The sequence below is a fragment of the Rhinichthys klamathensis genome, unplaced genomic scaffold (genome assembly GCF_029890125.1).
Source record: "Rhinichthys klamathensis goyatoka isolate OS25496 unplaced genomic scaffold, OSU_Roscu_1.1 h1tg000313l_1, whole genome shotgun sequence".
NCBI lineage: Eukaryota > Metazoa > Chordata > Actinopteri > Cypriniformes > Leuciscidae > Rhinichthys > Rhinichthys klamathensis.
The window spans coordinates 895010-919467 of record NW_026606831.1 but is presented as its reverse complement, the minus strand read 5'-3'; the positions used below and the strand labels follow the sequence as shown (position 1 = coordinate 919467).

At 45.5% G+C, this 24458-nt stretch overlaps 16 non-coding genes across 16 annotated transcripts; all 16 read right to left on the bottom strand.

The window, feature by feature from the left end:
- Positions 1-917: 917 nt before the first annotated feature.
- Positions 918-999, bottom strand: trnas-aga (transfer RNA serine (anticodon AGA)). The gene has a single exon. It is a non-coding gene; the product is annotated as a tRNA-Ser (tRNA).
- Positions 1000-1852: 853 nt separating this feature from the next.
- On the bottom strand, positions 1853-1924 carry trnah-gug (transfer RNA histidin (anticodon GUG)). The gene has a single exon. It is a non-coding gene; the product is annotated as a tRNA-His (tRNA).
- Positions 1925-2105: 181 nt separating this feature from the next.
- On the bottom strand, positions 2106-2187 carry trnas-aga (transfer RNA serine (anticodon AGA)). Its single transcript has one exon. It is a non-coding gene; the product is annotated as a tRNA-Ser (tRNA).
- Positions 2188-3292: 1105 nt separating this feature from the next.
- Positions 3293-3374, bottom strand: trnas-aga (transfer RNA serine (anticodon AGA)). The gene has a single exon. It is a non-coding gene; the product is annotated as a tRNA-Ser (tRNA).
- A 126-nt stretch (positions 3375-3500) lies between these two features.
- trnak-uuu (transfer RNA lysine (anticodon UUU)) lies at positions 3501-3573 on the bottom strand. The gene has a single exon. It is a non-coding gene; the product is annotated as a tRNA-Lys (tRNA).
- A 653-nt stretch (positions 3574-4226) lies between these two features.
- trnah-gug (transfer RNA histidin (anticodon GUG)) lies at positions 4227-4298 on the bottom strand. The gene has a single exon. It is a non-coding gene; the product is annotated as a tRNA-His (tRNA).
- Positions 4299-4505: 207 nt separating this feature from the next.
- trnas-aga (transfer RNA serine (anticodon AGA)) lies at positions 4506-4587 on the bottom strand. The gene has a single exon. It is a non-coding gene; the product is annotated as a tRNA-Ser (tRNA).
- Positions 4588-4713: 126 nt separating this feature from the next.
- Positions 4714-4786, bottom strand: trnak-uuu (transfer RNA lysine (anticodon UUU)). Its single transcript has one exon. It is a non-coding gene; the product is annotated as a tRNA-Lys (tRNA).
- Positions 4787-5692: 906 nt separating this feature from the next.
- On the bottom strand, positions 5693-5774 carry trnas-aga (transfer RNA serine (anticodon AGA)). Its single transcript has one exon. It is a non-coding gene; the product is annotated as a tRNA-Ser (tRNA).
- A 1312-nt stretch (positions 5775-7086) lies between these two features.
- Positions 7087-7159, bottom strand: trnak-uuu (transfer RNA lysine (anticodon UUU)). Its single transcript has one exon. It is a non-coding gene; the product is annotated as a tRNA-Lys (tRNA).
- A 2088-nt stretch (positions 7160-9247) lies between these two features.
- Positions 9248-9329, bottom strand: trnas-aga (transfer RNA serine (anticodon AGA)). The gene has a single exon. It is a non-coding gene; the product is annotated as a tRNA-Ser (tRNA).
- Positions 9330-9455: 126 nt separating this feature from the next.
- On the bottom strand, positions 9456-9528 carry trnak-uuu (transfer RNA lysine (anticodon UUU)). The gene has a single exon. It is a non-coding gene; the product is annotated as a tRNA-Lys (tRNA).
- Positions 9529-11367: 1839 nt separating this feature from the next.
- trnah-gug (transfer RNA histidin (anticodon GUG)) lies at positions 11368-11439 on the bottom strand. Its single transcript has one exon. It is a non-coding gene; the product is annotated as a tRNA-His (tRNA).
- Positions 11440-11620: 181 nt separating this feature from the next.
- On the bottom strand, positions 11621-11702 carry trnas-aga (transfer RNA serine (anticodon AGA)). The gene has a single exon. It is a non-coding gene; the product is annotated as a tRNA-Ser (tRNA).
- A 5893-nt stretch (positions 11703-17595) lies between these two features.
- On the bottom strand, positions 17596-17677 carry trnas-aga (transfer RNA serine (anticodon AGA)). The gene has a single exon. It is a non-coding gene; the product is annotated as a tRNA-Ser (tRNA).
- A 1104-nt stretch (positions 17678-18781) lies between these two features.
- trnas-cga (transfer RNA serine (anticodon CGA)) lies at positions 18782-18863 on the bottom strand. The gene has a single exon. It is a non-coding gene; the product is annotated as a tRNA-Ser (tRNA).
- Positions 18864-24458: the final 5595 nt, after the last annotated feature.

Genomic DNA, 24458 nt, shown 5'->3' with positions numbered 1-24458 from the left:
GCAGTGCACGAACTCAACAGCAAAACGTTGCGCTCCTCAAAAAAAAGAGGCTCGATCGCCCGAACAAGGACTTGAACCCTGGACCCTCAGATTAAAAGTCTGATGCTCTACCGACTGAGCTATCCAGGCTCTTGCCCGAGATGCATGCGTGTTGCGTGGGAACCCACATCAAAATGAATCGTATCGGCTGAAAGAAAAAAAAAAGATTCTCCCATGCATCGCATTCAATTCTTCGACGATTAAGAACGGCCGTCCAAACGTCTGCTATGTCAAAATATACTTGCGCATTAGTGGGAATGCAGCCTATTAGACGGCTAATAATAATCAACCGACGATAATGCTAGGAAAAAGAACAACATCTCACTGCTTCTTGTCTGGAAAGCATCTTTACATGCTTTAATGCTGTGGACTTGCCGCGCTCTTTTCGTTATTGTAAACTTGCTTCAAAGGCGCAGTTGTTTGGAGCAAATAGCAAGTCCACTGCACTCTAGGTAACTGCCAGCGAGTGTACTGACACCTAGCGATTAGAAAGTATACCAGCACCATATTCTCTCTGAAGCAAGATTCTTCCAAACTAAATGGGAGCGTTTGGTTTTCAGTCTTTTCTCTGAGGGTTCAAACCTGAGAGCTCGTGCTCTCAAAGAAGGTCCCAGTGGCAATTCACTCAAACATCCAGAGCACGTCAAGGACGCACCGTGCAACAACAAAAAAAGTGGTCTGACGGACAGGGTGAGGAGAGCCACACGTCTCCCCGACGTGTGGCTGAGTACAAAAGGGCCCTTGTCATCTTTAGCTTGCAGACAAAACTATTCCTTGCCAACATAACTCTTTTCAAGGGTAATATTGTCACAGTGACTTTTTTTCTTTTCCTAAAGTTTTAGCAAGGTTTCAACCTAAAGCAGGCGCATGCTGTCAAACGTAGTCGGCAGGATTCGAACCTGCGCGGGGATACCCCAATGGATTTCTAGTCCATCGCCTTAACCACTCGGCCACGACTACAAGCTGGCTGAAGGGGGCTTGTCATTTCGCTTGGTGCCTTGCAGCGTCGCTGCCCGAGGCCAGTGCACGTGCTGTGCACGAACTCAACAGCAAAACGTAGCCCTCCTCAAAAAAAAGAGGCTCGATCGCCCGAACAGGGACTTGAACCCTAGACCCTCAGATTAAAAGTCTGATGCTCTACCGACTGAGCTATCCGGGCTCTTGCCCGAGATGTGTGCGTGTTGCGTGGGAACCCACATCAAAATGAATCGTATCGGCTGAAAGAAAAAAAAAAGATTCTCCCATGCATCGCATTCAATTCTTCGACGATTAAGAACGGCCGTCCAAACGTCTGCTATGTCAAAATATACTTGCGCATTAGTGGGAATGCAGCCTATTAGACGGCTAATAATAATCAACCGACGATAATGCTAGGAAAAAGAACAACATCTCACTGCTTCTTGTCTGGAAAGCATCTTTACATGCTTTAATGCTGTGGACTTGCCGCGCTCTTTTCGTTATTGTAAACTTGCTTCAAAGGCGCAGTTGTTTGGAGCAAATAGCAAGTCCACTGCACTCTAGGTAACTGCCAGCGAGTGTACTGACACCTAGCGATTAGAAAGTATACCAGCACCATATTCTCTCTGAAGCAAGATTCTTCCAAACTAAATGGGAGCGTTTGGTTTTCAGTCTTTTCTCTGAGGGTTCAAACCTGAGAGCTCGTGCTCTCAAAGAAGGTCCCAGTGGCAATTCACTCAAACATCCAGAGCACGTCAAGGACGCACCGTGCAACAAAAAAAAAAAGTGGTCTGACGGACGGGGTTGAGGAGAGGTGGTAACGTGGAGCTCAATTTCAAAGGCACCCAGAACAACTTGCCGTGACCCGGATTCGAACCGGGGTTGTTGCGGCCACAACGCAGAGTACTAACCACTATACGATCACGGCGAGCTACCGGTCTCCCCGACGTGTGGCTGAGTACAAAAGGGCCCTTGTCATCTTTAGCTTGCAGACAAAACTATTCCTTGCCAACATAACTCTTTTCAAGGGTAATATTGTCACAGTGACTTTTTTTCTTTTCCTAAAGTTTTAGCAAGATTTCAACCTAAAGCAGGCGCATGCTGTCAAACGTAGTCGGCAGGATTCGAACCTGCGCGGGGATACCCCAATGGATTTCTAGTCCATCGCCTTAACCACTCGGCCACGACTACAAGCTGGCTGAAGGGGGCTTGTCATTTCGCTTGGTGCCTTGCAGCGTCGCTGCCCGAGGCCAGTGCAGGTGCAGTGCACGAACTCAACAGCAAAACGTAGCCCTCCTCAAAAAAAAGAGGCTCGATCGCCCCAACAGGGACTTGAACCCTGGACCCTCAGATTAAAAGTCTGATGCTCTACCGACTGAGCTATCCGGGCTCTTGCCCGAGATGCGTGCGTGTTGCGTGGCAACCCACATCAAAATGAATCGTATCGGCTGAAAGAAAAAAAAAAGATTCTCCCATGCATCGCATTCAATTCTTCGACGATTAAGAACGGCCGTCCAAACGTCTGCTATGTCAAAATATACTTGCGCATTAGTGGGAATGCAGCCTATTAGACGGCTAATAATAATCAACCGACGATAATGCTAGGAAAAAGAACAACATCTCACTGCTTCTTGTCTGGAAAGCATCTTTACATGCTTTAATGCTGTGGACTTGCCGCGCTCTTTTCGTTATTGTAAACTTGCTTCAAAGGCGCAGTTGTTTGGAGCAAATAGCAAGTCCACTGCACTCTAGGTAACTGCCAGCGAGTGTACTGACACCTAGCGATTAGAAAGTATACCAGCACCATATTCTCTCTGAAGCAAGATTCTTCCAAACTAAATGGGAGCGTTTGGTTTTCAGTCTTTTCTCTGAGGGTTCAAACCTGAGAGCTCGTGCTCTCAAAGAAGGTCCCAGTGGCAATTCACTCAAACATCCAGAGCACGTCAAGGACGCACCGTGCAACAACAAAAAAAAGTGGTCTGACGGACGGGGTGAGGAGAGGTGGTAACGTGGAGCTCAATTTCAAAGGCACCCAGAAAAACTTGCCGTGACCCAGATTCGAACCGGGGTTGCTGCGGCCACAACGCAGAGTACTAACCACTATACGATCACGGCGAGCTACCGGTCTCCCCGAAGTGTGGCTGAGTACAAAAGGGCCCTTGTCATCTTTAGCTTGCAGACAAAACTATTCCTTGCCAACATAACTCTTTTCAAGGGTAATATTGTCACAGTGACTTTTTTTCTTTTCCTAAAGTTTTAGCAAGGTTTCAACCTAAAGCAGGCGCATGCTGTCAAACGTAGTCGGCAGGATTCGAACCTGCGCGGGGATACCCCAATGGATTTCTAGTCCATCGCCTTAACCACTCGGCCACGACTACAAGCTGGCTGAAGGGGGCTTGTCATTTCACTTGGTGCCTTGCAGCGTCGCTGCCCGAGGCCAGTGCAGGTGCAGTGCACGAACTCAACAGCAAAACGTAGCCCTCCTCAAAAAAAAGAGGCTCGATCGCCCGGACAGGGACTTGAACCCTGGACCCTCAGATTAAAAGTCTGATGCTCTACCGACTGAGCTATCCGGGCTCTTGCCTGAAATGCGTGCGTGTTGCGTGGGAACCCACATCAAAATGAATCGTATCGGCTGAAAGAAAAAAAAAAGATTCTCGCATGCATCGCATTCAATTCTTCGACGATTAAGAACGGCCGTCCAAACGTCTGCTATGTCAAAATATACTTGCGCATTAGTGGGAATGCAGCCTATTAGACGGCTAATAATAATCAACCGACGATAATGCTAGGAAAAAGAACAACATCTCACTGCTTCTTGTCTGGAAAGCATCTTTACATGCTTTAATGCTGTGGACTTGCCGCGCTCTTTTCGTTATTGTAAACTTGCTTCAAAGGCGCAGTTGTTTGGAGCAAATAGCAAGTCCACTGCACTCTAGGTAACTGCCAGCGAGTGTACTGACACCTAGCGATTAGAAAGTATACCAGCACCATATTCTCTCTGAAGCAAGATTCTTCCAAACTAAATGGGAGCGTTTGGTTTTCAGTCTTTTCTCTGAGGGTTCAAACCTGAGAGCTCGTGCTCTCAAAGAAGGTCCCAGTGGCAATTCACTCAAACATCCAGAGCACGTCAAGGACGCACCGTGCAACAAAAAAAAAAAGTGGTCTGACGGACGGGGTGAGGAGAGGCGGTAACGTGGAGCTCAATTTCAAAGGCACCCAGAACAACTTGCCGTGACCCGGATTCGAACCGGGGTTGTTGCGGCCACAACGCAGAGTACTAACCACTATACGATCACGGCGAGCTACCGGTCTCCCCGACGTGTGGCTGAGTACAAAAGGGCCCTTGTCATCTTTAGCTTGCAGACAAAACTATTCCTTGCCAACATAACTCTTGTTATGTTGCTAACCCTAACCCTAACCCTAACCCTAATATTGTCACAGTGACTTTTTTTCTTTTCCTAAAGTTTTAGCAAGGTTTCAACCTAAAGCAGAAGCATGCTGTCAAACGTAGTCGGCAGGATTCGAACCTGCGCGGGGATACCCCAATGGATTTCTAGTCCATCGCCTTAACCACTCGGCCACGACTACAAGCTGGCTGAAGGGGGCTTGTCATTTCGCTTGGTGCCTTGCAGCGTCGCTGCCCGAGGCCAGTGCAGGTGCAGTGCACGAACTCAACAGCAAAACGTAGCCCTCCTCAAAAAAAAGAGGCTCGATCGCCCGAACAGGGACTTGAACCCTGGACCCTCAGATTAAAAGTCTGATGCTCTACCGACTGAGCTATCCGGGCTCTTGCCCGAGATGCGTGCGTGTTGCGTGGGAACCCACATCAAAATGAATCGTATCGGCTGAAAGAAAAAAAAAAGATTCTCCCATGCATCGCATTCAATTCTTCGACGATTAAGAACGGCCGTCCAAACGTCTGCTATGTCAAAATATACTTGCGCATTAGTGGGAATGCAGCCTATTAGACGGCTAATAATAATCAACCGACGATAATGCTAGGAAAAAGAACAACATCTCACTGCTTCTTGTCTGGAAAGCATCTTTACATGCTTTAATGCTGTGGACTTGCCGCGCTCTTTTCGTTATTGTAAACTTGCTTCAAAGGCGCAGTTGTTTGGAGCAAATAGCAAGTCCACTGCACTCTAGGTAACAGCCAGCGAGTGTACTGACACCTAGCGATTAGAAAGTATACCAGCACCATATTCTCTCTGAAGCAAGATTCTTCCAAACTAAATGGGAGCGTTTGGTTTTCAGTCTTTTCTCTGAGGGTTCAAACCTGAGAGCTCGTGCTCTCAAAGAAGGTCCCAGTGGCAATTCACTCAAACATCCAGAGCACGTCAAGGACGCACCGTGCAACAACAAAAAAAAGTGGTCTGACGGACGGGGTGAGGAGAGGTGGTAACGTGGAGCTCAATTTCAAAGGCACCCAGAACAACTTGCCGTGACCCGGATTCGAACCTGGGTTGCTGCGGCCACAACGCAGAGTACTAACCACTATACGATCACGGCGAGCTACTGGTCTCCCCGACGTGTGGCTGAGTACAAAAGGGCCCTTGTCATCTTTAGCTTGCAGACAAAACTATTCCTTGCCAACATAACTCTTTTCAAGGGTAATATTGTCACAGTGACTTTTTTTCTTTTCCTAAAGTTTTAGCAAGGTTTCAACCTAAAGCAGGCGCATGCTGTCAAACGTAGTCGGCAGGATTCGAACCTGCGCGGGGATACCCCAATGGATTTCTAGTCCATCGCCTTAACCACTCGGCCACGACTACAAGCTGCCTGAAGGGGGCTTGTCCTTTCGCTTGGTGCCTTGCAGCGTCGCTGCCCGAGGACAGTGCAGGTGCAGTGCACGAACTCAACAGCAAGCGTTGCGCTCCTCAAAAAAAAGAGGCTCGATCACCCGGACAGGGACTTGAACCCTGGACCCTCAGATTAAAAGTCTGATGCTCTACCGACTGAGCTATCCGGGCTCTTGCCTGAGATGCGTGCGTGTTGCGTGGGAACCCACATAAAAATGAATCGTATCGGCTGAAAAAAAAATAAAAGATTCTCCCATGCATCGCATTCAATTCTTCGACGATTAAGAACGGCCGTCCAAACGTCTGCTATGTCAAAATATACTTGCGCATTAGTGGGAATGCAGCCTATTAGACGGCTAATAATAATCAACCGACGATAATGCTAGGAAAAAGAACAACATCTCACTGCTTCTTGTCTGGAAAGCATCTTTACATGCTTTAATGCTGTTGACTTGCCGCGCTCTTTTCGTTATTGTAAACTTGCTTCAAAGGCGCAGTTGTTTGGAGCAAATAGCAAGTCCACTGCACTCTAGGTAACAGCCAGCGAGTGTACTGACACCTAGCGATTAGAAAGTATACCAGCACCATATTCTCTCTGAAGCAAGATTCTTCCAAACTAAATGGGAGCGTTTGGTTTTCAGTCTTTTCTCTGAGGGTTCAAACCTGAGAGCTCGTGCTCTCAAAGAAGGTCCCAGTGGCAATTCACTCAAACATCCAGAGCACGTCAAGGACGCACCGTGCAACAACAAAAAAAAGTGGTCTGACGGACGGGGTGAGGAGAGGTGGTAACGTGGAGCTCAATTTCAAAGGCACCCAGAAAAACTTGCCGTGACCCGTATTCGAACCGGGTTTGCTGCGGCCACAACGCAGAGTACTAACCACTATACGATCACGGCGAGCTACCGGTCTCCCCGACGTGTGGCTGAGTACAAAAGGGCCCTTGTCATCTTTAGCTTGCAGACAAAACTATTCCTTGCCAACATAACTCTTTTCAAGGGTAATATTGTCACAGTGACTTTTTTTCTTTTCCTAAAGTTTTAGCAAGGTTTCAACCTAAAGCAGGCGCATGCTGTCAAACGTAGTCGGCAGGATTCGAACCTGCGCGGGGATACCCCAATGGATTTCTAGTCCATCGCTTTAACCACTCGGCCACGACTACAAGCTGCCTGAAGGGGGCTTGTCATTTCGCTTGGTGCCTTGCAGCGTCGCTGCCCGAGGCCAGTGCAGGTGCAGTGCACGAACTCAACAGCAAAACGTAGCCCTCCTCAAAAAAAAGAGGCTCGATCGCCCGAACAGGGACTTGAACCCTGGACCCTCAGATTAAAAGTCTGATGCTCTACCGACTGAGCTATCCGGGCTCTTGCCCGAGATGCGTGCGTGTTGCGTGGCAACTCACATCAAAATGAATCGTATCGGCTGAAAGAAAAAAAAAAGATTCTCCCATGCATCGCATTCAATTCTTCGACGATTAAGAACGGCCGTCCAAACGTCTGCTATGTCAAAATATACTTGCGCATTAGTGGGAATGCAGCCTATTTGACGGCTAATAATAATCAACCGACGATAATGCTAGGAAAAAGAACAACATCTCACTGCTTCTTGTCTGGAAAGCATCTTTACATGCTTTAATGCTGTGGACTTGCCGCGCTCTTTTCGTTATTGTAAACTTGCTTCAAAGGCGCAGTTGTTTGGAGCAAATAGCAAGTCCACTGCACTCTAGGTAACTGCCAGCGAGTGTTCTGACACCTAGCGATTAGAAAGTATACCAGCACCATATTCTCTCTGAAGCAAGATTCTTCCAAACTAAATGGGAGCGTTTGGTTTTCAGTCTTTTCTCTGAGGGTTCAAACCTGAGAGCTCGTGCTCTCAAAGAAGGTCCCAGTGGCAATTCACTCAAACATCCATAGCACGTCAAGGACGCCCCGTGCAAAAAAAAAAAAAGTGGTCTGACGGACGGGGTGAGGAGAGGTGGTAACGTGGAGCTCAATTTCAAAGGCACCCAGAACAACTTGCCGTGACCCGGATTCGAACCTGGGTTGCGGCCACAACGCAGAGTACTAACCATTATACGATCACGGCGAGCTACCGGTCTCCCCGACGTTTGGCTGAGTACAAAAGGGCCCTTGTCATCTTTAGCTTGCAGACAAAACTATTCCTTGCCAACATAACTCTTTTCAAGGGTAATATTGTCACAGTGACTTTTTTTCTTTTCCTAAAGTTTTAGCAAGGTTTCAACCTAAAGCAGGCGCATGCTGTCAAACGTAGTCGGCAGTATTCGAACCTGCGCGGGGATACCCCAATGGATTTCTAGTCCATCGCCTTAACCACTCGGCCACGACTACAAGCTGCCTGAAGGGGGCTTGTCCTTTCGCTTGGTGCCTTGCAGCGTCGCTGCCCGAGGACAGTGCAGGTGCAGTGCACGAACTCAACAGCAAGCGTTGCGCTCCTCAAAAAAAAGAGGCTCGATCACCCGGACAGGGACTTGAACCCTGGACCCTCAGATTAAAAGTCTGATGCTCTACCGACTGAGCTATCCGGGCTCTTGCACGAGATGCGTGCGTGTTGCGTGGGAAGCCACATCAAAATGAATCGTATCGGCTGAAAGAAAAAAAAAAGATTCTCCCATGCATCGCATTCAATTCTTCGACGATTAAGAACGGCCGTCCAAACGTCTGCTATGTCAAAATATACTTGCGCATTAGTGGGAATGCAGCCTATTAGACGGCTAATAATAATCAACCGACGATAATGCTAGGAAAAAGAACAACATCTCACTGCTTCTTGTCTGGAAAGCATCTTTACATGCTTTAATGCTGTGGACTTGCCGCGCTCTTTACGTTATTGTAAACTTGCTTCAAAGGCGCAGTTGTTTGGAGCAAATAGCAAGTCCACTGCACTCTAGGTAACTGCCAGCGAGTGTACTGACACCTAGCGATTAGAAAGTATACCAGCACCATATTCTCTCTGAAGCAAGATTCTTCCAAACTAAATGGGAGCGTTTGGTTTTCAGTCTTTTCTCTGAGGGTTCAAACCTGAGAGCTCGTGCTCTCAAAGAAGGTCCCAGTGGCAATTCACTCAAACATCCAGAGCACGTCAAGGACGCACCGTGCAACAAAAAAAAAAAGTGGTCTGAGGGACGGGGTGAGGAGAGGTGGTAACGTGGAGCTCAATTTCAAAGGCACCCAGAACAACTCGCCATGACCCGGATTCGAACCTGGGTTGCTGCGGCCACAACGCAGAGTACTAACCACTATACGATCACGGCGAGCTACCGGTCTCCCCGACGTGTGGCTGAGTACAAAAGGGCCCTTGTCATCTTTAGCTTGCAGACAAAACTATTCCTTGCCAACATAACTCTTTTCAAGGGTAATATTGTCACAGTGACTTTTTTTCTTTTCCTAAAGTTTTAGCAAGGTTTCAACCTAAAGCAGAAGCATGCTGTCAAACGTAGTCGGCAGGATTCGAACCTGCGCGGGGATACCCCAATGGATTTCTAGTCCATCGCCTTAACCACTCGGCCACGACTACAAGCTGGCTGAAGGGGGCTTGTTATTTCGCTTGGTGCCTTGCAGCGTCGCTGCCCGAGGCCAGTGCAGGTGCAGTGCACGAACTCAACAGCAAAACGTAGCCCTCTTCAAAAAAAAGAGGCTCGATCGCCCGAACAGGGACTTGAACCCTGGACCCTCAGATTAAAAGTCTGATGCTCTACCGACTGAGCTATCCAGGCTCTTGCCCGAAATGCGTGCGTGTTGCGTGGGAACCCACATCAAAATGAATCGTATCGGCTGAAAGAAAAAAAAAAGATTCTCCCATGCATCGCATTCAATTCTTCGACGATTAAGAACGGCCGTCCAAACGTCTGCTATGTCAAAATATACTTGCGCATTAGTGGGAATGCAGCCTATTAGACGGCTAATAATAATCAACCGACGATAATGCTAGGAAAAAGAACAACATCTCACTGCTTCTTGTCTGGAAAGCATCTTTACATGCTTTAATGCTGTGGACTTGCCGCGCTCTTTTCGTTCTTGTAAACTTGCTTCAAAGGCGCAGTTGTTTGGAGCAAATAGCAAGTCCACTGCACTCTAGGTAACAGCCAGCGAGTGTACTGACACCTAGCGATTAGAAAGTATACCAGCACCATATTCTCTCTGAAGCAAGATTCTTCCAAACTAAATGGGAGCGTTTGGTTTTCAGTCTTTTCTCTGAGGGTTCAAACCTGAGAGCTCGTGCTCTCAAAGAAGGTCCCAGTGGCAATTCACTCAAACATCCAGAGCACGTCAAGGACGCACCGTGCAACAACAACAAAAAGTGGTCTGACGGACGGGGTGAGGAGAGGTGGTAACGTGGAGCTCAATTTCAAAGGCACCCAGAACAACTTGCCGTGACCCGGATTCGAACCTGGGTTGCTGCGGCCACAACGGAGAATACTAACCACTATACGATCACGGCGAGCTACCGGTCTCCCCGACGTATGGCTGAGTACAAAAGGGCCCTTGTCATCTTTAGCTTGCAGACAAAACTGTTCCTTGCCAACATAACTCTTTTCAAGGGTAATATTGTCACAGTGACTTTTTTTCTTTTCCTAAAGTTTTAGCAAGGTTTCAACCTAAAGCAGGCGCATGCTGTCAAACGTAGTCGGCAGGATTCGAACCTGCGCGGGGATACCCCAATGGCTTTCTAGTACATCGCCTTAACCACTCGGCCACGACTACAAGCTGGCTGAAGGGGGCTTGTCATTTCGCTTGGTGCCTTGCAGCGTCGCTGCCCGAGGCCAGTGCAGGTGCAGTGCACGAACTCAACAGCAAGCGTTGCGCTCCTCAAAAAAAAGAGGCTCGATCACCCGGACAGGGACTTGAACCCTGGACCCTCAGATTAAAAGTCTGATGCTCTACCGACTGAGCTATCCGGGCTCTTGCCCGAGATGCGTGCGTGTTGCGTGGGAACCCACATCAAAATGAATCGTATCGGCTGAAAGAAAAAAAAAAGATTCTCCCATGCATCGCATTCAATTCTTCGACGATTAAGAACGGCCGTCCAAACGTCTGCTATGTCAAAATATACTTGCGCATTAGTGGGAATGCAGCCTATTAGACGGCTAATAATAATCAACCGACGATAATGCTAGGAAAAAGAACAACATCTCACTGCTTCTTGTCTGGAAAGCATCTTTACATGCTTTAATGCTGTGGACTTGCCGCGCTCTTTTCGTTATTGTAAACTTGCTTCAAAGGCGCAGTTGTTTGGAGCAAATAGCAAGTCCACTGCACTCTAGGTAACTGCCAGCGAGTGTACTGACACCTAGCGATTAGAAAGTATACCAGCACCATATTCTCTCTGAAGCAAGATTCTTCCAAACTAAATGGGAGCGTTTGGTTTTCAGTCTTTTCTCTGAGGGTTCAAACCTGAGAGCTTGTGCTCTCAAAGAAGGTCCCAGTGGCAATTCACTCAAACATCCAGAGCACGTCAAGGACGCACCGTGCAACAACAAAAAAAAGTGGTCTGACGGACGGGGTGAGGAGAGGTGGTAACGTGGAGCTCAATTTCAAAGGCACCCAGAAAAACTTGCCGTGACCCGGATTCGAACCGGGGTTGCTGCGGCCACAACGCAGAGTACTAACCACTATACGATCACGGCGAGCTACCGGTCTCCCCGACGTGTGGCTGAGTACAAAAGGGCCCTTGTCATCTTTAGCTTGCAGACAAAACTATTCCTTGCCAACATAACTCTTTTCAAGGGTAATATTGTCACAGTGACTTTTTTTCTTTTCCTAAAGTTTTAGCAAGGTTTCAACCTAAAGCAGGCGCATGCTGTCAAACGTAGTCGGCAGGATTCGAACCTGCGCGGGGATACCCCAATGGATTTCTAGTCCATCGCCTTAACCACTCGGCCACGACTACAAGCTGGCTGAAGGGGGCTTGTCATTTCGCTTGGTGCCTTGCAGCGTCGCTGCCCGAGGCCAGTGCAGGTGCAGTGCACGAACTCAACAGCAAAACGTTGCGCTCCTCAAAAAAAAGAGGCTCGATCGCCCGAACAAGGACTTGAACCCTGGACCCTCAGATTAAAAGTCTGATGCTCTACCGACTGAGCTATCCGGGCTCTTGCCTGAGATGCGTGCGTGTTGCGTGGGAACCCACATCAAAATAAATCGTATCGGCTGAAAGAAAAAAAAACGATTCTCCCATGCATCGCATTCAATTCTTCGACGATTAACCCTCTGGGGACCAGAGTGTTTTTGGGGCCCTTTGGATGTTTTGACATGCTCTGACATTTGTGCTTTTTTCAGTTGCTTATAAACATATTAATGGCACAGGTGAAATTAAACTCTATTTAGCACAAACAGGTCTACCATAATGTGTGAGCAACATGTATGTACATGTTTGTATTTTTGAGAGAATATTGTTTATGCGTGGTTATTGAAAAAACTAAAAAATAAAGTTTTTGAAATAAGGACACAAAAAACATACTAAATATGAGTCCACAAGACTTTTGACTAATGTACGTTGTTGCCTAGAGTTTTTGCTTCAAAATGATCTGAAAATCATCCTTCCTAATCATTCACATAAAACAATAGATTGTTTTAAATTGTGAAAAACATTTTTTTGTTTGCCAAGGCAATATGCGGATGGGCGGAACGGCCCAACCCCTATCATGAATAATTAAGTGGTTCTCAGACAGTGACCCTGCATAATAATGAGCCTTTCATTCAGGGGTGTCACACAAGAAAGAATGTAAGGACAATATATATATATATATATATATATATATATATATATATATATATATATATATATATATATATATATATATATATATTGTCATTGCATTCTTTCTTGTATATATATATATAGCCTACATGTATATATATATATATATATATTTTGTCATTGCATTCTTTCTTGTATATATATATAACCTACATGTGTATATATATATATATATATATATACACACACACACACACACACAAACACACACATATATATATATATATATACAAACAATCAAAATATAAATGAAAGCCAAAAGCACATTTTTAGTCATACCTGGAAACAAATCCTGGTCAAATGCTATATGGGCCATTCTACAGAATTGGTTCAAAGTTACAGTTGGAAACATCTTGAAAAGAAAATAGTCTTTTCCCATAAATGTCTTATAAAGTATTATTTTTTAAAGTAGACCAATACAATAAAAATAAACCAGTCGCATTTCAAAGTCGCTCGCGAAATGACCGCCAGGTGGCGCAAAGGGACATTTATCAAAACGTAAGTGGGGCTAATGTCAATTAACAACAGTAAGGATGAAATTCTACAAGTTATGGTAATTTACAAATAAGCCTACAACAAACATTTATTTTTAAACAAATATTTTTAAATATGCAACATGCACGTTTAAACAACAAACAATACAATCTGAACCAGCGCTCCTGTATTGAGACATGCAGCGCGTTTCAGTTACGATCCTGGTTCCAGTGGCCTTAATACATTCACGGCTTTTTAAAATGTCACAAAGCGTTTTGAGATGGTTTTGAATGAAATATTGAAGTTTATAATTAGGGTATTTTGGCACACCACGCCGAGTGGCTATGCATTATTCTAAAATCTGGCTTTATTCTGGCATGTTGAATTAGAGTTTGACAAACGCGGCGGCGCGTTCATTTGGATTTATTTTTCTCATAACAGCTAAAAGAACTTACTGCGTAATTGTTGGTCATACAGATAAGATATCATCTTTTAAAACTGTAAAAGGTCTACTTTTATTCATGTAGGCTAAAGTAGGCCTACACTCACACAGGCTAACGACAAAACGTTTTCTCGCTCATGTGAGAAACAAACGTTTGGGCATTTCTCAGTGAGGAAATTAATAGCCGAGCGGTAGAACTTACGGTTCATCATCAAGATGACACGGGTTCAAATCCCGATCAAACATGGTCTACTGCAAATTTTATATTTATTAATGCAGAGAGATTTGTCTAGCTCTAAAACTCTGTTACGCCATACAGTTTTTTGGTTATATTTATAAAATAAAATTACCATGCATTTCCATTTTACACTAGGAACAATAGTATCGAACACAACGACGTTGCATCTGTACCAATCGTACGAGGCTACCAATCGTAATTTCAAAAGCAGTTCTGTAAAAAAAGTAATTTTACATATATAGCCTATATATATATTTTTTTTTTTATTAGGCCTATTATTATCATTATTATTTTGATTCCCTACAACCTAGAGTTTTTAAAAACATGGTTTTAAGTAAAGTGTGATTTGCCAGGGGGGACGGGGATTTCCTTCTGGTCTAAACATCCCTGCTTCTGCTGAATTATTTGAATCCCCACACCCCTCCCTCCACAGTAATCAATGCTATAGGCTACTTCACCAATAGACCATATCAAATATAAAATAGAGATATGCAACAAGCACGTTTAAACAACGACAAACAATAAAATCAAAACCAGCGTTTCAGTTGTTCATTAGTTCAAGTGGCCTTAATGCATGCACGGCTTTTCAAAATTTTACAAAGCGTGTTGAGATTATTTTGAATGAAATATTGAAGTTTATAATTAAGTGTTTTGGCAGACCACGCCGAGTGGCCCTATGCATTTTTCTAAAGTCGGGTTTTATTCGAACTTTTGCTAACGACAAAAACAGTTTATCTGTCGTCTCTGTCTCCGGGAACTGCGCGTCACAAAAATGAACCGAAGCCACTTCAGCTCAGTCACTATAAGAAATCGGCTCTGTCTAAAGCCTTTAAATGTCTAAATATTCTGGCTAATAAATGTTATCTGATTATGTAATCCATATGAAAACGAGAGGTACAGAGGATGTACTCAAACATGTAGCCTGTAAGCGCTTCCCAATGAGAAAATGACAAGGGTGAAAATCTCGCTCTAATTAAATGTAGCAGGCTAAATCGCCCTGAATTAAAATGTAAAAACAGATCAAATAATGTATTTGTCGAAATGTTGCGATATTGTTTCATTTAAGTTCATAATTATTCAATACATGTTATTTAATTTAGCAGCATTACCACAAAGCACCGTGGTTCGATATTTATTTGAATAAAAAAATAAAAAATAAAAAACTTAATTCACAAATTGCATGCCTGGTTGAAAGGATCCAAAGATCCATGTAGACTTTAATATTGAGTTGAACATTTTGTTCATGAAAACAAATTAACATGCGTTTTTTTCAGATTATATTTAGTTTTGCTTGGAAAAAGCTGGCCCAAACCAGTTTTATTTCATCAATTACTGAAATAATGAAATATTTAGTAATAAACTTTTATGATAGAAATATCACTAGGCTACATGTAACTAAATCATTTAATTCCTTCATTATCAACACTGTCTAGAATAGCGATTTAAGTGTGAATTGCGACTTCTCTTTGTGTTAAGTCAGCCTCAGACTCCGATAGCCTGTGGGGGGTTGGAGGGACAGTTCAGTGCTGTATCGAGCGCGCAGGACAATAGGCATAGGTGTTAATGTTCCTCTTTCATATGGAGAGCGAGGGAGACTAAATAAACTTGTTAAAAAGAGATTCAGCGCGAGAGAGGCAAAGAAAAACGCATGTTTTAATTTAATTATGTTGCTTTGGACAATTTTCGTTTTGTAGGCCTACTGTTTTAATTGTTTAATATAGCTGTCATTTCTTTGGCAATACAAATTTAAAATGTCGCAAGAATAAGATTAGCCTAGTGTTTCTTATTTTGCATCGCAAAAGAAATAAACTCTAAACCCGATGCAACCCTGTTTTAAATTAAAAAAACTGTCCCGACACTTTATTTAAACCTTGAAATGTTCGAACTTGGTTTCAAACTTAAGTAATTTTAGTGTTCTTTTACATTACACAATAATTTAGCAGACTAAAGACGAGCTTCTTCATTTTCATTTTCTGATGCAATCGGCTGACAATCTTCCTTCATCAGTTTTTGTCGTTTGTGCAGCGGCTGCGGTTCTACAGGAATGTAGCAAATTTATGTTGTAATAATAATTAAACAAAACTCTTGACTTTAAATAAGTAAACAGTTATAAACAGTTAGCTATTTAAGCATCAAGAAGGTTAAATATAAACGCTGTTGGCCAACATCAGTTAACAACATGTATGCTACATTGAGATTCGATCTCGAGTCGATTGAAGCTCCTCGAAGCTCGTGTTGTTGCGTTAACCACTGAGCTATCGTCTGTACGTCTGTAAATGTTTTTATTGCAATGTTTTACTTTTTCATTATTTATTCAATTTCATTTCAGTAGCCTAATTTCAGTATTGTGATTATGAATTATTTTAACTATACGTTTCACTTGTTGAATTCATCTGCTACCAGCTTTCAATCGCTCTGAATCAGTGCGGTGCGGCAGCAGATTACGCATTAGAGAGAATAAACAAACACTTTTCAGAGTCTATGATTGTAGCGCCTCTTGGCGGTAAAAGGCAGAAAATACACCCCAAATTTTACCGCCGCGGTGGAACGGCTGATGTGGGCATTGTCATGGCTTGCCTCAACATTTGCGTTTGAATAGCGCGCGTCCTCCGTGGGCGTGTCAGATTAACGCGTAATGAAGTGTAATGAGCTGGGGAAAAAAAATCTGACAGCACTCTCTTTTCGTACAGATTACATAAACTGAGAATATTTGTTTTTTATATAAATTACATCATTGAAAAGAAGAGAATTCAAGCTTCATAAAGAAAAATCTCTCGTGCCTGTATGACAAGTATTTGCAGAGTTAGAGTTAATTTTTCGGACGTGTTTCAGAATGGACTGCACTGACAGAGAGAAGGCAAAACTCGCATCATGTTTATTTTTCTTTATTTGACAAAAAGCACAAAACTTTGTTTTTATTGTGAGTATACAGAAAAATAATAGACAATTAACAAGATCGATTGATGTATAACACTTATATGTACGATCAAAATCAACAGAGTATTTTAAGTCTATTTTTCTGCTATGTGAAAAAAAAACGGCAAAACGCGCGGGCGCGTTTCTGGTCCCCAGAGGGTTAAGAACGGCCGTCCAAACGTCTGCTATGTCAAAATATACTTGCGTATTAGTGGGAATGCAGCCTATTAGACGGCTACTAATAATCAACCGACGATAATGCTAGGAAAAAGAACAACATCTCACTGCTTCTTGTCTGGAAAGCATCTTTACATGCTTTAATGCTGTGGACTTGCCGCGCTCTTTTCGTTATTGTAAACTTGCTTCAAAGGCGCAGTTGTTTGGAGCAAATAACAAGTCCACTGCACTCTAGGTAACTGCCAGCGAGTGTACTGACACCTAGCGATTAGAAAGTATACCAGCACCATATTCTCTCTGAAGCAAGATTCTTCCAAACTAAATGGGAGCGTTTGGTTTTCAGTCTTTTCTCTGAGGGTTCAAACCTGAGAGCTCATGCTCTCAAAAAAGGTCCCAGTGGCAATTCACTCAAACATCCAGAGCACGTCAAGGACGCACCGTGCAACAACAAAAAAAAGTGGTCTGACGGACGGGGTGAGGAGAGGTGGTAACGTGGAGCTCAATTTCAAAGGCACCCAGAACAACTTGCCGTGAGCCGAATTCGAACCGGGGTTGCTGCGGCCACAACGCAGAGTACTAACCACTATACAATCACGGCGAGCTACCGGTCTCCCCGACGTGTGGCTGAGTACAAAAGGGCCCTTGTCATCTTTAGCTTGCAGACAAAACTATTCCTTGCCAACATAACTCTTTTCAAGGGTAATATTGTCACAGTGACTTTTTTTCTTTTCCTAAAGTTTTAGCAAGGTTTCAACCTAAAGCAGGCGCATGCTGTCAAACGTAGTCGGCAGGATTCGAACCTGCGCGGGGATACCCCAATGGATTTCTAGTCCATCGCCTTAACCACTCGGCCACGACTACAAGCTGGCTGAAGGGGGCTTGTCATTTCGCTTGGTGCCTTGCAGCGTCGCTGCCCGAGGCCAGTGCAGGTGTAGTGCACGAACTCAACAGCAAAACGTTGCGCTCCTCAAAAAAAAGAGGCTCGATCGCCCGAACAGGGACTTGAACCCTGGACCCTCTGATTAAAAGTCTGATGCTCTACCGACTGAGCTATCCGGGCTCTTGCCCGAGATGCGTGCGTGTTGCGTGGGAACCCACATCAAAATGAATCGTATCGGCTGAAAGAAAAAAAAAAGATTCGCCCGTGCATCGCATTCAATTCTTCGACGATTAAGAACGGCCGTCCAAACGTCTGCTATGTCAAAATATACTTGCGCATTAGTGGGAATGCAGCCTATTAGACGGCTAATAATAATCAACCGACGATAATGCTAGGAAAAAGAACAACATCTCACTGTTTCTTGTCTGGAAAGCATCGTTACATGCTTTAATGCTGTGGACTTGCCGCACTCTATTCGTTATTGTAAACTTGCTTCAAAGGCGCAGTTGTTTGGAGCAAATAGCAAGTCCACTGCACTCTAGGTAACAGCCAGCGAGTGTACTGACACCTAGCGAATAGAAAGTATACCAGCACCATATTCTCTCTGAAGCAAGATTCTTCCAAACTAAATGGGAGCGTTTGGTTTTCAGTCTTTTCTCTGAGGGTTCAAACCTGAGAGCTCGTGCTCTCAAAGAAGGTCCCAGTGGCAATTCACTCAAACATCCAGAGTACGTCAAGGACGCACCGTACAACAACAAAAAAAAGTGGTCTGACGGACGGGGTGAGGAGAGGTGGTAACGTCGAGCTCAATTTCAAAGGCACCCAGAAAAACTTTCCGTGACCCGGATTCAAACCGGGGTTGTTGCGGCCACAACGCAGAGTACTAACCACTATACGATCACGGCGAGCTACCGGTCTCCCCGACATGTGGCTGAGTACAAAAGGGCCCTTGTCATCTTTAGCTTGCAGACAAATCTATTCCTTGCCAACATAACTCTTTTCAAGGGTAATATTGTCACAGTGACTTTTTTCTTTTCCTAAAGTTTTAGCAAGGTTTCAACCTAAAGCAGGCGCATGCTGTCAAACGTAGTCGGCAGGATTCGAACCTGCGCGGGGATACCCCAATGGATTTCGAGTCCATCGCCTTAACCACTCGGCCACGACTACAAGCTGGCTGAAGGGGGCTTGTCATTTCGCTTGGTGCCTTGCAGCGTCGCTGCCCGAGGCCAGTGCAGGTGCAGTGCACGAACTCAACAGCAAAACGTTGCGCTCCTCAAAAAAAAGAGGCTCGATCGCCCGAACAAGGACTTGAACCCTGGACCCTCAGATTAAAAGTCTGATGCTCTACCGACTGAGCTATCCGGGCTCTTGCCCGAGATGCGTGCGTGTTGCGTGGGAACCCACATCAAAATGAATCGTATCGGCTGAAAGAAAAAAAAAAGATTCTCCCATGCATCGCATTCAATTCTTCGACGATTAAGAACGGCCGTCCAAACGTCTGCTATGTCAAAATATACTTGCGTATTAGTGGGAATGCAGCCTATTAGACGGCTACTAATAATCAACCGACGATAATGCTAGGAAAAAGAACAACATCTCACTGCTTCTTGTCTGGAAAGCATCTTTACATGCTTTAATGCTGTGGACTTGCCGCGCTCTTTTCGTTATTGTAAACTTGCTTCAAAGGGGCAGTTGTTTGGAGCAAATAGCAAGTCCACTGCACTCTAGGTAACTGCCAGCGAGTGTACTGACACCTAGCGATTAGAAAGTATACCAGCACCATATTCTCTCTGAAGCAAGATTCTTCCAAACTAAATGGGAGCGTTTGGTTTTCAGTCTTTTCTCTGAGGGTTCAAACCTGAGAGCTCGTGCTCTCAAAGAAGGTCCCAGTGGCAATTCACTCAAACATCCAGAGCACGTCAAGGACTCACCGTGCAACAACAAAAAAAAGTGGTCTGACAGACGGGGTGAGGAGAGGTGGTAACGTGGAGCTCAATTTCAAAGGTACCCAGAAAAACTTGCCGTGACCCAGATTCGAACCGGGGTTGCTGCGGCCACAACGCAGAGTACTAATTCAATTCAATTCAATTCAATTCAAATTTATTTGTATAGCGCTTTTCACAATACATATTGTTTCAAAGCAGCTTTACAGAAAGTGCATTTCAGAAATGTACATAGAATAAGTTAGTTAATCATCATGTATTAATTTAGGGCATAACATATCGCCGGCGTTGAGTCGTCTCTTCACAGGCGTCGAGTCGTCTCTTCACAGGCGTCGAGTCGTCTCATCGCAGGTGTTGGAGCGTCTGAAGTCTCCGTGAGAGGCTGGATACAAACTGGAGCTGACGAACGCTATTTACCTCGGGACTAGCGTCCCGAGATAACAGCAGAAAAGCAGATGGGAAATAATTAGCGTAGGTGCTGTTCATAATATTAATGCAGTCGATCTGATTCAACAGTGGTATAAAAGGTAAGCATTATGTGAATGCTTGGCTGAAGAGATGCGTCTTTAATCTAGTTTTGAACTGGGAGAGCGAGTCTGAGCCACGAACAGTATCAGGAAGGCTATTCCAGAGTTTAGGAGCTAAATGTGAGAACGCCCTCCCTCCTTTAGTGGACTTAGATATCCTAGGAATGACCAGAAGCCTCGAATTTCGGGATCTTAAAGAACGCGATGGATTGTAGGGCGATAGAAGGTCCATTAAATACACAGGAGCTAAACCATTTAGGGCTTTATAGGTCAGTAATAGTACTTTGTAATTGATACGGAACTTGATAGGTAACCAGTGCAGAGATGATAGAATCGGTGTTATATGATCATATTTTCTTGACCTAGTAAGAACTCTAGCGGCTGCATTTTGGACTAACTGTAGCTTGTTTATTGAAGATGCAGGACAACCAGCTAATAAAGCATTACAATAATCTAGTCTCGAGGTCATGAATGCATGAACTAACTTTTCTGCATCAGAAACAGATAGCATGTTACGTAATTTAGCAATGTTTCTAAGGTGGAAAAAGGCTGTTCTTGTAACATACGAAATATGATTTTCGAAAGACAAGTTGCGGTCTAGTATAACACCCAGGTCTTTTACTGTAGTCGATAAGGTAACAGGACATCCTTCTATATTAAAGTTGTATTGTAAGAGATTTTGTGGGTAGTTTTTTGGACCAATAAGTAATACCTCAGTTTTATCTGGATTTAGTAGCAGGAAATTACACGTCATCCAGCATTTTATATCTTTAAGACATTCTGTCAATTTAGATAAGTTAGTGTATTCATCTGGTCGTGATGAAATATATAATTGAGTGTCATCAGCATAGCAGTGGAAATTAATTCCATGTTTTCTTATAATATTACCAAGTGGCAGCATATATATTGAGAATAGCAGAGGGCCTAACACCGATCCTTGTGGCACTCCATAGTCTACTGACGTTATCTTCGATTTTTCCCCATTTAAACAGACAAAATGGTAACGGTCTGATAAGTACGATCTGAACCAGCTTAATGCCTGTCCCTGAACACCAGTGTAGTTTTGTAGTCGATCCAGGAGTATTTTATGATCTATAGTGTCGAACGCAGCGCTAAGATCGAGTAGAACTAGTATTGAGATACAGCCTTGGTCAGAAGCTAAAAGTAAATCATTTGTAATTTTAACTAGCGCAGTTTCTGTGCTATGATGCGGTCTGAATCCTGACTGAAATTTTTCATATATCTCATTTTCTTGCAAGAAAGAACACAATTGAGCGGACACAATTTTTTCTAGTATTTTAGACATAAATGGAAGATTTGAAATGGGTCTGTAATTTGCTAAGTTATTTTGATCTAATTGCGGTTTCTTAATAAGAGGTTTTATTACTGCCAGCTTGAATATTTTTGGAACATGACCTAAAAATAAAGACGAGTTAATGATATTAAGAAGAGGCTCTTCCACTACAGGTAACACTTCTTTCAGAAGTTTAGTGGGTATTGGATCTAATAAACATGTTGTTGGTTTAGATGCAATGATAAGTTTATTTAGCTCTTCCTGTCCTACAGTTGTAAAGCGGTGTAGTTGTTCTTGAGGGACGATAATTGAGGCTGAATCACAAGACACCATAGAGGATTGTACATTTACAATTGTATTTCGGATGCTTTCTATTTTCTCACTGAAGTAATTCATAAAATCATTACAACTATACTGTAACGGAATATTTTGCTCTGGTGATGTCTGTTTATTTGTTAGTCTAGCCACGGTGTTAAATAAAAACCTTGGATTATTTTGGTTATTTTCTATTAGTTTGCAGAGATGCTCTGCCCTGGCTGCTTTTAGAGCCTTTTTATAACGTGACACACTGTCTTTCCACGCGATTCTAAAGACCTCTAAATTAGTTTGTTTCCATTTACGCTCTAAGTTACAAGTTTCTCTCTTGATAGCATGTGTAGTACTATTGTACCATGGTGCTTTAGTTTTCTCTCTAACCTTTTTCAATCTAATTGGTGCAACAATATCTAATGTACTAGAGAAAATGGTGCTCAAACTGCTGGTCATTTCCTCTAGTTCATCTGTTTGTTTGGGTTCACTGAGCAGCTGAGATAGATCAGGTAAGCTATTTGAGAATCTATCTATAGTGATTGGAAGGATTGTTCTGCCTGGTCGATAACGCGGCGCAACATGACAAATTTCAGCAGTGCGTATTATACAAGTTACCATGTGATGATCAGTGAGATTGTCAGGGTTGTGGTGCGGGTTGAAGAAGAGTCTGAGGCAAGAAGGCTCCAATTTAAACATTTACTGATAACAAACTCAAAACAGGTACAGGCAGGCAAACAAAACTCATACTAATACCACTATACATAGACGACGACCGACAAAGACTGAATGAACAGAAGCAAACTAAATACAGAGACAAATGAACACTAACGAGGTGAAGACAGGTGACACAGACGATGATGACGAGGGACAGGTGGATAATGAGGGAGTGAGTACAGGTGTGGAGACAAGGAGGATTCTGGGTAGTGTAGTGAAGATGACTAAGACAGACAGGTGCAGACGAAGACTGTGACAGAACGCCCCCCTTCAACAAGGCGCGACCTCGCGCCGTAGAACATCAATGGGGTGGGGGGGCGGGCGCCCTGAAGGCTGGCCAGGGCGTGGCCAAACTGGGACGGGAAGCCTCCAGGGCGGATCAGGAAGTGCAGGCGGCCAGGGCGGAGCAGGAAGTGAAGGCGGCCAGGGCGGAGCAGGACGTGGCCAGGGCGGAGCAGGACATGGGCGTGGCCAGGGCGGTGGAGACCCTTCGGGCGGCCATGGCGGTGCGGACCCTTCGGGCGGCCATGGCGGTGCGGACCCTTCGGGCGGCCATGGCGATGGAGGCCCTTCGGGCGGCCATGGCGGTGCGGACCCTTCGGGTGGCCATGGCGGTGCGGACCCTTCGGGTGGCCATGGCGATGGAGGCCCTTCGGGCGGCCATGGCGGAGCCCTATGGCCCCCCCCCAAAAATTGAATGGGGAGAGTGACAGAGTCATTACTAGTCTCTGGGCTTGACGGAACCAGCGGTGAAGGGGTCTCTGGGCTGGACGGAACCAGCGGTGAAGGGGTCTCTGGGCTGGACGGAACCAGCGGTGAAGGGGTCTCTGGGCTGGACGGAACCAGCGGTGAAGGGGTCTCTGGGCTGGACGGAACCAGCGGTGAAGGGGTCTCTGGGCTGGACGGAACCAGCGGTGAAGGGGTCTCTGGGCTGGACGGAACCAGCGGTGAAGGGGTCTCTGGGCTGGACGGAACCAGCGGTGAAGGGGTCTCTGGGCTGGACGGAACCAGCGGTGAAGGGGTCTCTGGGCTGGACGGAACCAGCGGTGAAGGGGTCTCTGGGCTGGACGGAACCAGCGGCGAAGGGGTCTCTGGGCTGGACGGAACCAGCGGCGAAGGGGTCTCTGGGCTGGACGGAACCAGCGGCGAAGGGGTCTCTGGGCTGGACGGAACCAGCGGTGAAGGGGTCTCTGGGCTGGACGGAACCAGCGGTGAAGGGGTCTCTGGGCTGGACGGAACCAGCGGCGAAGGGGTCTCTGGGCTGGACGGAACCAGCGGCGAAGGGGTCTCTGGACTGGACGGAACCAGCGGCGAAGGGGTCTCTGGGCTGGACGGAACCAGCGGCGAAGGAAGCTCAGGGCTGGACGGGACCAGCGGCGAAAGAAGCTCAGGGCTGGACGGGACCAGCGGCGAAGGAAGCTCAGGGCTGGACGGGACCAGCGGCGAAGGAAGCTCAGGGCTGGACTGGACCAGCGGCGAAGGAAGCTCTGGGCTGGACGGGACCAGCGGCGAAGGCTTGATGCAGGACGGATCTGTCTCAGGCTGGGCAGGCATGACATGAATCATCTCAGGCTGGGCAGGCTGGACGTGAATCGTCACTGGCTGGGCAGGCTGGACGTGAATCGTCTCTGGCGCAGGATCAGCGGGCTCTGGCGCAGGATCAGCGGGCTCTGGCGCAGGATCAGCGGGCTCTGGCGCAGGATCAGCGGGCTCTGGCGCAGGATCAGCGGGCTCTGGCGCAGGATCAGCGGGCTCTGGCGCAGGATCAGCGGGCTCTGGCGCAGGATCAGCGGGCTCTGGCGCAGGATCAGCGGGCTCTGGCGCAGGATCAGCGGGCTCTGGCGCAGGATCAGCGGGCTCTGCTGGATCCGGGGTGAAAATGGACTGCGTGGCGAAGATGGTTGGAGGCATCACTGGGGTGATGGTGATGCGGAGACCTCTCTCAAACAGGATCCTGATGAGGTAGTCTGTTAGG